This window comes from Dromiciops gliroides, chromosome 5 (genome assembly GCF_019393635.1).
Source record: "Dromiciops gliroides isolate mDroGli1 chromosome 5, mDroGli1.pri, whole genome shotgun sequence".
NCBI lineage: Eukaryota > Metazoa > Chordata > Mammalia > Microbiotheria > Microbiotheriidae > Dromiciops > Dromiciops gliroides.
In genome coordinates this window covers 135407765-135423500 of record NC_057865.1, presented here as the reverse complement: position 1 = coordinate 135423500, position 15736 = coordinate 135407765, and the positions used below count along the sequence as shown (strand labels likewise).

The following is a 15736-nucleotide window of genomic DNA, read 5'->3' as shown; positions in this document are numbered from 1 at the left end:
CTATTATGTTTTCCTTATTATATCCCTTTTGATTTTTAGATGTAGCAATTGTGCCATCCTTTGGTTATCTCTTCTTTGGTCATTTTCATAGACTTCCTTCCATGCTGGAAACTATTAATATGTAAATAAGCAAACATTAGAAACTATGAATATGTTATTTTTCCTCTGACATTTAAGGATGGGCACACTTATATAGTGAAAGAGAACTATCATTTAGGCAAAGTAGCATTAAACTGGGCATTTGGAAATCTGAATTAGGCCATTACTGATTAGCTTTGTGATTTCAGAAAAGTTTTTAAACTTTACTTTCATCTGTACAATATTATTACTAAAGAGTACCTCTCAAGCACAATGTGACAAATAAATTGTGTTAAGACTTGAATTCTTGGAGGGGGGGTGGAATGGCTATAAAACTCAACAAAGGTATCATTATGTTTTCATTATTATTATTCTGTTTTTTCAGCAATAGTAATACTTCTTCCAAGATGGTAATAAACCTGAAATCTTTTGTGAACTTTACATATAATCTCACCACTTTTAAAGCATATGTCCTATTATGATTCTACAGAATTCCTTTACCTCCTTGGTATTTCCAACTTAATATATTTTTGAATAGTCATCTCCCTTCCTAGTAGTTGCCTCCTACCTGTTACCTGTCTTTGGCTTTTCTCTTATCTGTCCTTATAAATTAGTCCTTTTAGCCAGTAACTGATCCTTGTTGCTATTCACTGAATTTCTTCCAGATTTTCTGTATCTTTTTGATAATGAGGTATCCTAAATTGGATGTAGTTTGTGAGGTGTAGGAATATAATATTTCAAACAATGTACAGTATGACCTCTGTCAAGGGTATTCAGAATATGTTCTTCCCATGGTAAGTTATTAACAAGGCAGAAATAAAACCTGAAACCAAATGTTCCTGATTTCCTAAAACTTTATATGTATAAATGAGAAGTCTAAATGAATGATTCTTGGAATGTGGAATTGACACTGATGGCTGATAGGCCTTGAAATTAACTCTGACAAAAAAAAATGGTTGCTCAGTTAGTACTACTCATAAGGTCTGATACCAGTGAGGCTGACTTACATGATATTTATCTACTTACATATATGTGTGTGTGTGTGTGTGTGTGTATGTAACTATAATAGAACAACAAACATGGGTGGAAAATAAATCTGGAGATTCCTGGATTAATTGTTTCCATATAACACTGAATGATGGTGAAATGCCAGTGAAACAATGGCAGGAATATGTAACTACATGGTACAGGCCTTAATGATTGTCAAAATGATTGTCTTTAATGAATAGTGATGAGCAGACACATGCTATCAACCCAGTGTTCAGGGAAAAGAATGAAGTTCATCATCTTCCTGTGTCATCATGGGACACATGAAGAGCTGCACATAACAAGTGGTGACAGATGTAGGGATAAGGAAAGGAGTCAAACCTGTGATTTCATTCATATAGGAACATTCTGACTGAGAGAACTTTCTCAACCAATGTGGGTCAGCACTTTTTGTTCAACTTATAGCCTTTCATGAGTTGCCTAGAGCATTGAGAAGGGCAAGTGATTGGCTCAGCATCTTGCAGACAATATGTATCAGAAGTGGGGTTTGAACCCAGGTCTTCTGACTTTGATGCTGGCTCTCTAGCATCTTTGCTATCCTGCCCCTCACATTTGCTGACAGCTGTAGCAAAGAACATGTATTGCATTAAGAGAGGCTCATGTAGTGATGATGGACCATAGACCAAATGTTCAGATTACAGACTAGAGCCTGTAGAACTGCAGATAACTGAGAGGCTGAAAGTAATTCAGAAAAAGCCAGTGATCCAGAGATTCTCATCTAGGTGGAATCACAGCACAGATCTCTCCTTTTGTTCGGTAGAGCTTTGTTCCCTTACATCATGTCATGTGATGACAAATGGATGAATGAATGAATGATGAAAGAAAACCTTCAGATTTTCATCGGACACTGAATATGGGAACCTTAAGAAAATGAGTCTTAGGAAGTGAGGTGGGGATGGATTGATAGTTCAGTGTCTTAAGACGGAACAGATTTATTTATTTACTTTAAAAATAATTTAGTAGCCCAAATGTATAAAGTACATATGTTGAAGCAGGCCTGTGTCTAGATTGACTAATCTGCTAGCTATTTAATAAAAGAAATTAATATGTAATTTTCTATTAGCTGGTTGAGGGTAGCAGAAACTATGCCATTCTCATTGTGTGTGTGTGTGTGTGTGTGTGTGTGTGAGGGGTTAGGAGACAGGGGGTTGGCTTCAGCCCTGCTTCCATCCATACCTGGAGTAGATCTGTGTAGCCCCCTAATTCTTGATCTTGGGTCTTCCATCATCACCACAGGACAAAGCCCTGTCAGAGAGCTCCAGAATTAGGGAACAGCCTCATGCCTTTATTGATTGGCTGCCCCCCAACCCTTGCCTCATATTTTATTCTTTTGGTAGGCAGTGTGGTACAGTGGTGGAAAGAATGCCTCACTCTATCACTCAATATCTCTCTGGTCTAGGGCAACTAATTTAACCATTTTAGACCCCTTTTTCTTCTATTGTAAAATGATGATGTAGGGACTAGATGACCCAGAAGGTCCCTTGGATCTCTATATCTCTAAGCCTGTTATCCTGTGACCTTTTCAAGTTTCTTTCTTTCTTTCTTTCTTTCTTTCTTTCTTTCTTTCTTTCTTTCTTTCTTTCTTTCTTTCTTTCTTTCTTTCTTTCTTTCTTTCGTGGGGCAATGAGGGTTAAGTGACCTGCCCAAGGTCACATAGCTAGTAAGTGTCAAGTGTCTGAGGTTGGATTTGAACTCAGGGCCTCCTGAATCCAGGGCTGGTGCTTTATTCACTGCGACACCTAGCTGCCCCCTGACTTTTCAACTTTATACCATGCTCCAAACCTTTATTCCCATGTTCATATCTTATTGCAGCTTATATCTTGATAGTCCATAGCCCTGGAGAACCCCCTCACACTTCTTTTGAATAGAACTGGCAGAAGATGTACAAGTATAATGACTGAGTCTGCTGCAAAGTTGCCGTTCTCTAAAGCCCATTCCCATCTCTCTACTCACATGGCCACCCTGATAATTTAGGGCTTCAATGCTTCTCACCTCAACTATTGAAACAGGCTCCTAATTGGACTCATGAGCTAGTCTCTCTGTTCTTTAATCCATCTTCCACATAGCTGTCAAAATGATTGTCCTGCATCATGGGTCTGATCATGGAACTGACTACCCAAAATGCTCTATTAACTCCCTATTGCCCGTAGGATCAAATAGAAATTTCTCTTTTTGTAACTTAAAGCCCTTATCACCTGGCTCCAACCTACCTTTTTTAGACTTATTACACATTCCTCTCCCTCATATACTGTACAGTCCAGCCAGACTGGTTCACTTGCTCTTCATGGCACACCCCGTTCCATTTTCCATCTCCATGTCTTTGCATACAGGCTGTTTTCCCTGTCTGTAATATGTTTGCTTTTCATCTGTGCCCAATGAGAGTTCTCCACTTCCTTCGGTGCTTAGCTCAAGCACCTCATGAAAGTTCTTCATGAGGATTTTGCTGATTGTCCCCTGATACTACCATCCTTCCTATTGCCTTATATTTACTTTGTATATATTTTTGATCTACTTAATATGTTTGTTATTTTCTCAATAGAAAGTAAACATCTGCTAGTTTGTTTCTCTCAGTGTATCACCAGCCCCTTGTCCAGTGCCTGATCCATAGTAGATATTTAATAAATGCTTATAGATTGCTTGATTTCTAGATTTTAACTTCCACCAAAAAAGAGAATTAAAAGTATTTTGGTATATAAAGTGCCTCATTGTTTTTTTTTTTTATCTCTTTGAGGAATATGCTCAGTAGTGGGATCACTCAGTCAGAATGAATGAGAATATTGTTTTTTCAAATATTTCAGCTTGTTTTCCAAAACAGTCAAGCCAGTACATAGTCCTACCAACTCTATGATCATCCTACAGCCTCTCTGGTGTATTTCTGTCCTACCATCTTTCCCCATTTGTGGAGTGTAAAGCAAAAGACAACACCTGTGTTATTATGTATTGATAATGCATTACTATTAGTTCTTGGGTACATTTTAAATATCTTTATTGATTATTTGTGTTATTTCTCTTCCAAGCCATTTGTCCATGCCCTCTGACCACTTTACTATTAGGAAATGGCTTTTGGTCTTTTAAACAGGTTATTCCAAAAATCTTAGTGCAGTTTTCAGCTTCAAATGCTTCAAAAATATAAATGCTGCAAACATAAAAGTAGAGGTTAATTTTTAAATGAAAATTAAAATGTTGATATTTGTCTTACTAAAATTCTGAATAGCCACTCTTTTTTTACATATGCATTGCTTTAGTTAACTTTCAAACTTTGTAACAACTTTCATTACCAGTAATTTTGTGACTAAAAGGATTTTATTCATAACTCTACCCTTAAGATCATCAAAAGAATGAGATTCTGATGCATGCATGAGAGTTTTAATGAGATCTCACAAGGAAAAGTCTAATGAAGATAGATTTGATGACCAAAGTGGCCAAGCAAGAGGATCTTATGCCATTCCCAGGGTCTAAGAATGTGTTGTCCAAAAACCATTTCAGAGAACGCATAATGACAGGCTAGCTTGTCTTGTTAAAATTTATTATTTATAATTCACAAAAATTAAATAAATGTAAAAGAAATTTAAATAATCATACTTAAATGATTTGGGGGGTAAGTGTAACATTTTACTTTTGAAGTTATGAAAGCTTAAAACTGCACTAATATTTTTGGAAGGCCTTGCATTTACATTAATTTAAAAAAAATTTCATATATTACATTTTCTTCAGAGATATTTCATGTAAATATTTTCTTTTACCTTTAATCAGTTTCTCTTCCTTATTGGAGTAATGTTTATTTTTCCTCCTTTCAAATCTCTCAAATGTTATATAATTGGAATGATATATTTCATCTTTTATGATTAATTTTGACCCTTATTTGGTTAATAAAGTCAACTTACAATGCCTCTGAAATATAGCTCCTTCCATTTTTTTTAAAAACAATATGACCTTTTCTATTTAGGTTCATTTGGAACTTACTATGTTATACTGTATAAGGTGAAGGTCTACTCTAAAGTTATTTTCTCCCATTCGCTTTTCATTTTTCCCAACCTGTCTTGTCAACTAGGAAGTGCTTCTGACAGATTGTGATATTAGGTTTATTAAATATTGAATTCAAATGTGTTTGTCCCTAGCTCATCTGTGTCATCCCACTTACACACTTTTTATTTTATAACACTATAAAATAATTCAAATAATTGCTTTACATAATAGTCTGAGAAATAGTGACTTTAGCCCTCATAGTTTCTGCTATATTTCACTGGTTTCTTTGAGATTCTAAAACTTTATTCTTCCAAATCAGTAACCCTTTGGTATTTTAATTGGTAGTGGTGTGTGTGTGCGTGCGTGTGTGTGTGTGTGTGTGTGTGTGTGTGTGTGTGTGTGTTTATCAGACTTCATTTTTACTGGATTTCATTGGTGATGAGACCTCCTAGTAAGGTGCTTCTTTGACTAGGTCAGAACTTTACCTTCTTTGCAATTTATTGTCTTACAGAACTGCCTTGAGAATGAGAGCCTTAGTGCCCTGTCCAGGGTCACTTGACCAGTCCCTGTGTTTCAGAGGCAGGACTCAAATCCAGATTTTCCTTATTCTGAGCCCAGCTCAGTATCCACTATGCTGTGTGCCTCTCAGTGTAGAATTTGGTCTGAAAATTAATTTAAGCAGTATATTTTTTCTTATACTAGTGTAGCTGAACTTGAACAGTGAATTATCTGTCCATTGATTTGTGTTCTTTTATTTATGAGAGGCAGCCTATTATAGTGCCTAGAAAGCAGCTAAAAAACTCAGAGAGACGGGTTCAGATTCTGCCACTGACACCTATATTGACTCTGCTGTGATTCTAAAAAAGTCATTTATCCTTTCAGTGTTGTAGGCCATTCTTAAGTCTCAAAGTTGCAGAGAAGATGCTGTCCTCCTGAAGGAATTTCCTGATTACAGATTGAGTTCCTAACACTATCCTCATGTCTCAAAGGTGACAACTGTTAGTTTATCTTCCAAACTAATATTTGGAAAAAAACTAAACTAAACTAAAGCCAATATTTGGCTGATGCCAAATGTTCCTTCATTACCCATGTATTTGTTCTACTGCAATTTATTTCATATTTATTGCAGAAATATTGATAATTGGAATTCTAATTAGTTGTTAATGGTTTTTACATAAACAAGTTCTAGTCAGACATAACTAGGTGTTACACTTTGGGGGGGGTGAAGGCCCATAATTATCTATCAATTTCATTTCTTTTTATTACTTTATTTAAAACAAAAAGACTTCAGGTAGTCAAAAATTATGAAATGTGAAATCTTTCTGATTATCCCGATCTACAAGAACCAGGTGATTTTACCCAATAATATTCCACAGTAATTTATTAATGCCGCTACTTCATCTGAATTCTTGTGCTATTTAATATGGTAAGCATATGTAATTCACTTCTCCACATGAATTGAATTTTATCTCCCAGCATAAAATCATGTCACTGCTTTTTAGAAAGCTCTTAGAAAATATTAAGTAATCATCAGGGTTATTGTTAATTGCATCAGCCTTAATTTGTCACTTTAAATGTTCTAATTATTTCTCCATGAGGTTATCAGATAACTGTTAAATAAGGCCCTATTATAAATTAGCCCCTTGGGCCAGGTTACTTGTTTTGACCCAAACTTCATTTAAATGTTATGATTAAAAATAACTTAAGAATAAATACATTTTAATGGTGTATTTTAAATTTATAAGAGTTAAATAACAGCAGAGCACAATGTGTAAGGAGGATTGAATTTCAGGAATAATCACAAAGCTTCAACAACCCTGGCTAAGCATAGAAGCAATTATTGAACTCTACCAGAGCTCACACTCAACAACAGATTCAGTGAAAATATCCTCACCTAAAATGTAAGTAAGTAGGTTATGGGTAGAGTGTATTTTTAAATCTCTACAATTAATTTTGATTTGTGGTTGGAAAATGGAAGAAAAGAATATTGCCAACAAGGTCTGGGAATTGAGCCTTTCTGAAAACCATCTATTGCAATTCAGGGTACATTTCTTCAGCCCTTACTCTTTGTAAGGCACTGTACTTGGCACTGGTTACTTTTGTGAGGTGAGGTGGGGCCTCTGGAACTGTCAGTCCATCCATAGATAGTGTTCTTGATCAGAAAACTTGGAAACTATGTTTCAGTATCATTGGTTTCCTTTATAATACCATGTATTTTACTTAATGAATTTTAAAATATTCTGAGAATGTGTCCAGAGGCTTCACCAGCCTTATAAAGGTATCTAGGACACACAAAAAGGTTAAGAATCCTTGTTTTAGAGAGTTGACTAATGGCTAAGTGACTTATCCATGGTTATACAGGTTATTTTTGTCAGAGGGAGGGCTTGACGTGAGTTCTTCCTAACTAATTCTGATGCTTTCTCTCCTATTCTATACTCCTTCCCAAATATTAGGGATACAGAAATTTAAGAAATGCCTTAGTTCCTGTTTTCAGGGAGCTTACAGTCTTGTAAAGGCAATAAGAAATACACATACACACACGCATGTGCGCACACACACATGCACACGCAGATCTGTTCAATACAAAATACAGTGTGATCTGAAATAAAAGAGAAGAGAGAGCCATATAAAATATGAAGTAGGGGAGGGATCAAGGAAGGTGTAATTAGGCAATAATCTGTCTAAAGGAGATTGGAGGCTTCTGGCTAATTAGAAAGCCAATTTGAGTCAGTACAGCACTGTACCAGCCCCCAAAGCTAATGTAATCTTGGCTTATATTAAGATAGGTGTATCTTTTAGGAATAAGATCCACCTATCATATCTATCCCTTCCTCTTTACTCACACTCACAACAATAGCTCAGGCTCTCTATAGCAGTCACTCCATCATTAGAGTCCTCTTTCCCTGAAGTGTTATCCTACTCCAATCCATCCTCCTCAAAATAATTTTCCTAAAGTATAGGTCTGACCAAGGCATTGTTCTCTACCAAGTAACTTCCAGTGGTTCCCCGATATTTCAAGGAATGGATTTAAACTTTTGTATTGGAAGTTCTTCGAAATCTGACCTACCTTTCCAGCCTTATTACACATTGCTACCTTTCATACACACTGTGGTCAACTTGAACTGGACCACTTTTGTTGTTCATATGTGGCACTACTTTTTCTGTCTCTCTGCCTTGGTGCTAAATGTTCTCCATGTCTAGAATGAACTCTGTACTCTCTTCCACTACTTTGAATCCCTGGTGTTCTTTTTTTTTTTTTTTTTTTGCGCTGTGCAATTGGGGTTAAGTGACTTGCCCAAGGTCACACAGCTAGTAAGTGTTAAATGTCTGAGGCTGGATTTGAACTTAGGTCCTCCTGAATCCAGGGCCAGTGCTCTATCTGCTGCGCCACCTAGCTGCCCCCCCCCCAGTCTTCTTTAAAACTCAACACATGCACCATCTTCTATGTGAAGCTTTTTCGAATCCCCTCAGCTCCTACTGCCCTTCCCCCATCACCTTGTATTTATTTATATGCATTTTGTATATGCCTTTATAAGCAAATGTTGACTCTCCTTAGAGAGTGAAGCATTTTGAGGGCAGGAACTATTATTTCCCTTTTGTCTTTCTATACCCAGCAATTAATACAGTGTTAGGGATGTAGGAAGTGCTTAATGCATACTTGTTAATTGATTGCTTGGTCAGTTAATCTACTCTCCAGTTGTCAGATAAAATCTGGTTTATTCAGTTCTGGACACCACATTTGAGTAGTTATAATGATAAACTGGAAAGCATCTGCAGGAAGCAACCAGGATATTTAAGAATCTTGAATGAATGTCATATAAGGATAGGTTGGAGGAATTGGACATGTTGAACTGGGAGATGAGAGGACAGCCAACTAGCATTTATGTACAAGAACTGTACTTAGTGATGGGATTATAAAAAACAACAAAAGCAGTCCCTGCCCTCAAGGTGCTCACAGTCTATTGGGGGAGATGACATGTAAATAATTATGTATGTATGAGACACACACAATATATATCTGAGAGGAAGGTAATCTGAAAGAGGTAAGTACTTTTGGCTAGAGGCTATTAGGAAAGGCTTCTTGTCAGGGTTGGGGACTGTGATATTTCTTTTTAGAGGAAAGAGCTAGGGACAGTTGAGTGGAAATTGCAAATTTAGGCTTGATATAAGCTCAGACTTCCTAACAATTAGAGTTCTCCAAAAAGTATATTGAAATTTGGTGTATTTTCCCTTATTGGAAGTCTTGAGGCAAAGTTTGGATGATTCCCTTGTTGGGTAATTTGCAAAGTATATATTTTTCTATCACATACACATATATATGTGTATATATATATGCATGTATGTATGTGTATATATATAGATAGATAGATAGATAGATAGATAGTCTTATCTCTAAGGTTCTTTTCCAATTTTGCAAATTCTGTGATTGTGATAGTGTTCATCTTGATGTCGCTATACTATTTGTACTCAATAAATATTTGTTGAATTCCTGCATAGAATATTTCATTTTTGGTAACCTTGAACTGTGGTAGCTAAATATTTTTCAGCATTTCTTTTAAGCTTCCTGATTTTCAGAATTTTAAAGTATAAGGAATTCTTTGTTAGTGTAACTTCATAACATCAGAAAATTATTATCTACCCTTTGATTGACACTAGTAATGATTTCTTAGAATTAATATTTGTAAAGTGCTTGGAGGATGAGAAACACTTTAGAAAGGCTAAGAATTATTATAATAATAAAAATCTTTTATATTCATTTGTATTAAAGGAACACTGATGTAATGCTAATAGTAAGTCTTTATTTTTATATTACTATAATTTATACTATCAGCTTGAAAATGTGATCTTTCTCAAACCAAATCTCTTCTTTTTTTACTGTCTTTTCTGAATATAATCATTACTACAATTAAAAGGATTTTCAAAGTTCTCAGTGTATCATTTGAGATGTTAAAAAGAGGACAGTTTGCTCACATAATTCTATATATGTCCCATGAAATTTTTGGTTATTTTAACATTTTGTTGTGATCTTTGAAGAGCTCCCATGCAGGGATCAAGGCTTTTAGAGCTGCCATCATGGTTTGATTTATAAAGTTATTGTGTTGTAGCAGAGAGATCACTGAACTTGAAGCTGCGGGTCTAAGGTTCAACATCTGGCTTTGCCACTTTCTAGTGTGACTGTGGGCAATGTTGCTTCACCTCATTTTCCTCATCTTTTATGAGAAAAGTGCTTTGTAAAAACTTTTTTTAGGTCATATAAATGTTAGCTATATAATTAACATTAAGAGATTTTGTGCTTTGAGTTGACTTTCCTTTAGTAATAATAACAACAATATCTTACATTCACATGATCTATTAAGGTTTAGAAAATACTTTCATCTTTGGGGAGTCAATGGGATAGTGAGTTGATATATAGAATCTTCAGTTGAATTTATATAATCAGTGGAAGAAGTTGTAGTTCGATTACTTATCCCAGAGTAAGAAGGAGAAAGTATGGGGAAAGGGGACATAAATGTTTGGGAGCATTTTGGATGCTTTGTATGATAAAGTTGTCTGTGCCTGGCTCAATGCAGGGAGCTAGTTGAGCTTACACACTCATTCACCAATCAAGACAACAGAGCCTGGAGTGGAGTTCTAATGCTGAACAGCTTCACTCTCCTAGGATGGAGGATTCCCCCCACCCCCACCCCCGTGCCCTTGTGGCCTAGAAGTTCCATTCCAGGAGAGGAGATGTGGTATAATGCAGGTACTATTTTCTCCATTTCAGAGGTAAGGGTAATGAAGCTCAGAGAAATTAAGTGATACTGGTAATCACTCAGTTGGCAATCCCTAGTCAGTACTCTTTCCACTAAACTCTGCCCTCCTTTCTGTCTTACTTGTACCTTTTCATGGAGTGCAAATCTGTCCAATTTAGATGAGTAGTATACAACATAAATTTTATCAACCATCTCTCCATCCGCAAAGATTTATTAATCCGTTTTAAATTCTGACTTACATAGGGGGCAGCTAGGTGGTGCAGCGGATAAAGTACCGGCCCTGAATTTAGGAGGACCTTAGTGCAAATCTGGCCTCAGACACTTGACACTTACTAGCTGTGTGACCCTGGGCAAGTCACTTAACCTCCATTGCCCCCCCCCAAATTCTGACATTCATTTTAAACTTTTTTTCTGATGGTGGTCTACTTAGTTATTTTGTATATCAAATACATGGCAACTTATCTGGGATGCTCACAACACGCATTTAATATGCATTGACTCTGTGCTAAACACTGGGGATACAAAGAAAGGCATAAACAAAAAGCAAAACTATCAGTAAAGAATGTATTTCCTCTGATAAGTTATGATTCTCCAACATTTCTTGGGTGAAATTGATCACAAAACCAGCACTTTTGATCTCTCCCTCCCGCCCCCCTCCCTCCCCCCCACACACATACTCTCTCTCTCCCCCTCTCTCTCCCTCTCTCCCCCTCTCTCCCTCCCACTACCCACTTATTTTCATTCTGTCTGTTGATTTTCACCACCCTGCCCCCAAAGAAATTTCATCAAAAACTATTTGGACAATGGGCACAAGCTTTTTTTAACGACCTCGATGATACTGTCTGGTTATTATTAGTTCACATAAGCGAATTATTTCTTCCAGAATCAAGAGTACAGGTATTAACATATTATAAATATTAATATTACATTATGAAAACATAAGAAAGCAACAAGCACCTTTTCCACAGATAATTTTCTAAAACAGACTATATCTTTACAATCATACTTGGCTGACAAGTGGGTAGAATATTTGTCATTATTTTTTGTTGAGTGTTTTTTTAAAGATATCTTACTTAGGAACACAAAACAGAGCCTCAAATGTTTTTCTGTAATAAGGTATTACTTGCTCAAAAGCTCTCTCTTTACTTCTACCTCTTAAAATCCCCTGTTCCCTTCAAAATTAGCTCAAGCACAACCTTCTGTGAAGCTTTTCCAGATCCCCCAGCTGTCACCCCCCTCATTGCCTTGTATTTACTTAACATTTTTTCTTTATAGTCTTATTTACATCTTGTCTCACCTTGTAGAATATAAGCTTCTTGAGGGTAAGGGTTTTGTTTTTCTTTTTATCCCCAGTGTCTAGCATGCTATAGGCATTTAATAAATTCATGTTGTCTGATAAAAATATCAAATGAGTATTTATTTAGTTCCTTTGGATTCTCATTTTAGCAAACATTTTATTCATTTCATGAATTATGTAAGCACCAAAATTATTTTGTTGAGTGTTTCTGAGAGTTTCCATATCAATTTAGCACAAAACAAGGGGAAGACATGTTATTGTGGGAGTTCAAAGAGCTGGAATCAAATTCCGTCTTAGGTAACTAAGTACTTGTGCAAGCTTAGACCAATCACTTAAGCGTTTCAGGTCTCAGTTCCTCTTCAATAAAATAAGGGGATTCAACTAGATAACCTGAGTTTCCCTTCAACCCTCATTCTATGATTCTATGACTGTTTTGACCTCTGTCATAGGAAATAGATGATCTTCGGATTCTCCATATTCCTCTGTTTGCAGCTACCACTGCTGTTTGCTAAACAGTAGAAATCTGGCAGCTTCTCAGTAATTTGTGTTGTTACCGAAAGAAATAGACCTATCATTATATCCAGGAAATAGCGAACAGATGAGGAATGTATGTTCCTCATGCATTTGGTTGAATGGGCAACCATTCATCACTCTGCATTTCTACATATATCTTATGTGCTGCCCATGGAAAATGTGCTAGGCCCAGAATTGATTTGGAGGAGGAGATAGGTCTGAATCGTCTTTGGCAAATCACTTTGATCGCACTGTGATCCCCAGTTGCTGCTATCTTCCACAAATACTCTTTTAAATATCAGAATTCAGAGTGCCATAACCTTACAAGAATCAATTAAAGAAGAATTGTGGTATGATGGAAAGAGCATGAGGTCGTAGTCAGAAATTTTGGTTTCAGATCTTGGCCTTGATACTTAGTATGTGTGACCTGATACAAGTGAACTTAACCTTCTTATATCTCAGAAAGTGGTCCCTTGTCATCTCTGCCTCTTAGAATCCCTAGCTTCCTCCAGAGCTCAGTTCAAATGCCTCTTCCTGAATGAGGGATTTCCTGATCCTTCCAACCCTTAGTATCTCCCACTAAAAATTTTGTTTTATTTTTTAATTTTTTCCCTAAGCATGCTAAGGAAAATTACACATCTTCAGAGCCTCCTTTTCTTTTCTTTTCTTTTTTTTTGGGGGGGGGCTTAATCTTTATTTATTTAAAGTTTTGAGTTCCAAATTCTATCCCTCTCTCATTCCCTCCCTCCCTATCCTACCCTCTCTCCAAGGTTGCAAGCAATCAGTATAGGTTATACACGTAGAGCCTCTTTTTCTTGACATTATATGTACCACAATCAACATTTACTAAAGAATGACATCAGAGTCCACCAGTTCAAACAAATGTTGCCTATCTGCTTCCTTTCTGTGTTCTGCTTATGGACAATATAACCAAAACTGAAATAAATGACCAGAGATGAAATTAAGTTTAATCTTACTAATTTCTATGGTTCTAGATACATCTTGTTCTTTTGTATCAATTTTGTTCCCCCTCCCCCTTTCTGGGAGAAAGATACCTTTTTTTTTTTTTTTTTGTGGTCACCCGGCTAGTAAGTGTTAAGTGTCTGAGGTCATATTTGAACTCAGGTCCTCCTGAATCCAGGGCCGGTGATCTATCTACTGCGCCACCTAGCTGCTCCAGAAAGATACTTTTGTAAGAAAGTAGAAGGCAATAGGTATCTTTTAATTTTATTGATCCTTAGTTAGCCCTGTGAGCATATAATCTCACTGCTTAATGGGAGGAAGTAGAACAGTTTGAACAATTCTGTGCTAGGAAAATAGTTCTATTAAACAAGATAATCTGAAACTAAATGCAGCTACCAGGGTAGGGGGAAACTAGGTGGGATTTTCAAACAACTATTACTCAGGTTCCACATTGTTCTCCTCTGTATAAAGCTAAAAGTGAAAGAAGCAAATTATTGGCCTCATTGAGACTGGTTATAGCTTTTCTGCTTTCTCACTCTTTCCTTGTTTCTGTAGGCACCCTGTGGAAGATACATGAGTCCATAGCAGTAATTAACAGAGCAGCGCACCTCTAACTTCTGAGAATTCTTTGAAAAACAGTTTACAGATTTGGCATATGTTCTTCTACTCCGAGAATAAAAATTGATCTTAATTGGTTACTATGTACGCTTTACCTGAAAATGTCTCCCACCTTTTAATGTAACATTTAAATTGTATGCTTCTATTTTCTTGAAGTCACTATTAAGGGGAAAAAAAACCACCTTACCATATCAGACTTCTTGACTGATTCTTATCTTTGTCTGTAACCTCAGAGAGTTATTCTGGGTTTCCTGAGTCTGCTCTGTTTTCTCAACATCACAATAAAAAAACCTTTGTAAGGGATACCCTATTTAGATGTCTTAGCACAGATAAGACTTCAGAGGCAAAGAGACTGTAGAATATGAGGACTATTTACAAACATCTTCATAATATGAAATTCTCGTGACTAAATGAAGACTGTTGGATTGCTATACTATGATCCACTTATTTCTCTTTCGGAAAAGATCTTGTAAACTTTCTACACTGACAATCTGTGCATTCTATAGTCTTATAGAGTGCTATATATTCAAAACTTACATAATTTCAATGACTAATTATCTATTGTTTAAGGAAGTGGTGGGTGGGTGAATACAACTTGAACCTTGTAGCTAATCTATATTTTATAAAAAATGTTGTTGAATCTGATGAGATATCAAATAAGCAATTTGACTTGAAGAGTTCAGTCTTATTGAAGAAATATAACCATTTCATGAAGATTGTTTTACTTACATAGATTATAAGCTCTTAAGTTCCTCCCTTTCTGCCATACTTTTAGTATATGTTCTTGCTGCTTACTTTACTAAAAAGAACGTGGCCATTTGATCTGGAATTCCACCTTCTACCTTCCTGGATTTCTGTGCCCTTACCTTTTGGTTTCAGGAGATAAGATGACTCTTCTTATAAAAGTTAACCCTACTTACTTGTGCCCTTGACACCATCCCTGCTTTTCTCCTTGATGTCCTGGTCATTGCTTCATTCTCCTGCATTTTTAATGTCTTCCCTATAGCTTCTTTCCTGTGAACTCTAATCTCACTGAGAGATCTATGTCCTAAAAATGTTTCCTTTACTCATTTGTTCCTTTAAATTTTCATCTAATATCTCTCTTCTTCTTCACTGCTGAATTTCAAGAAAGAGAAGTCTGATTGCTGCCCTTTATCTCTCTATTTACTCAGCCTGAACTACTTGTGGTCTGCTTTTCTGTAGCCATTATTTTATAAAATAATGGTTTTCCCTGTAGCAAATCAACTAACCTTTTTTAAAAAGTCTTTATACTACTTGACCTCTTTGTATGATTTCATTCATTCAACCATTACCTCTTTCTTGATACTCTCTTCTCTTTGGTGTTTTCAGACACTGCACATTAATCGTTCTTCTAACACTGGCTGTTCCTCTCTTCTCCTTCCCTAAATATATGTTACCTAAAAGTCTATCCTCGTCTTTCCTCTCTTCTGTTTTCTCTATTTCTCTTTTTTTCACTTGAGAATCTTATCAACTTCATTGG

At 36.2% G+C, this 15736-nt stretch overlaps 1 protein-coding gene across 2 annotated transcripts in view; it reads left to right on the top strand.

The window, feature by feature from the left end:
- Window positions 1-15736, top strand: part of FOXP2 (forkhead box P2) — a 693998-nt gene that overhangs the window by 151096 nt on the left and 527166 nt on the right. The window lies entirely within an intron of this gene.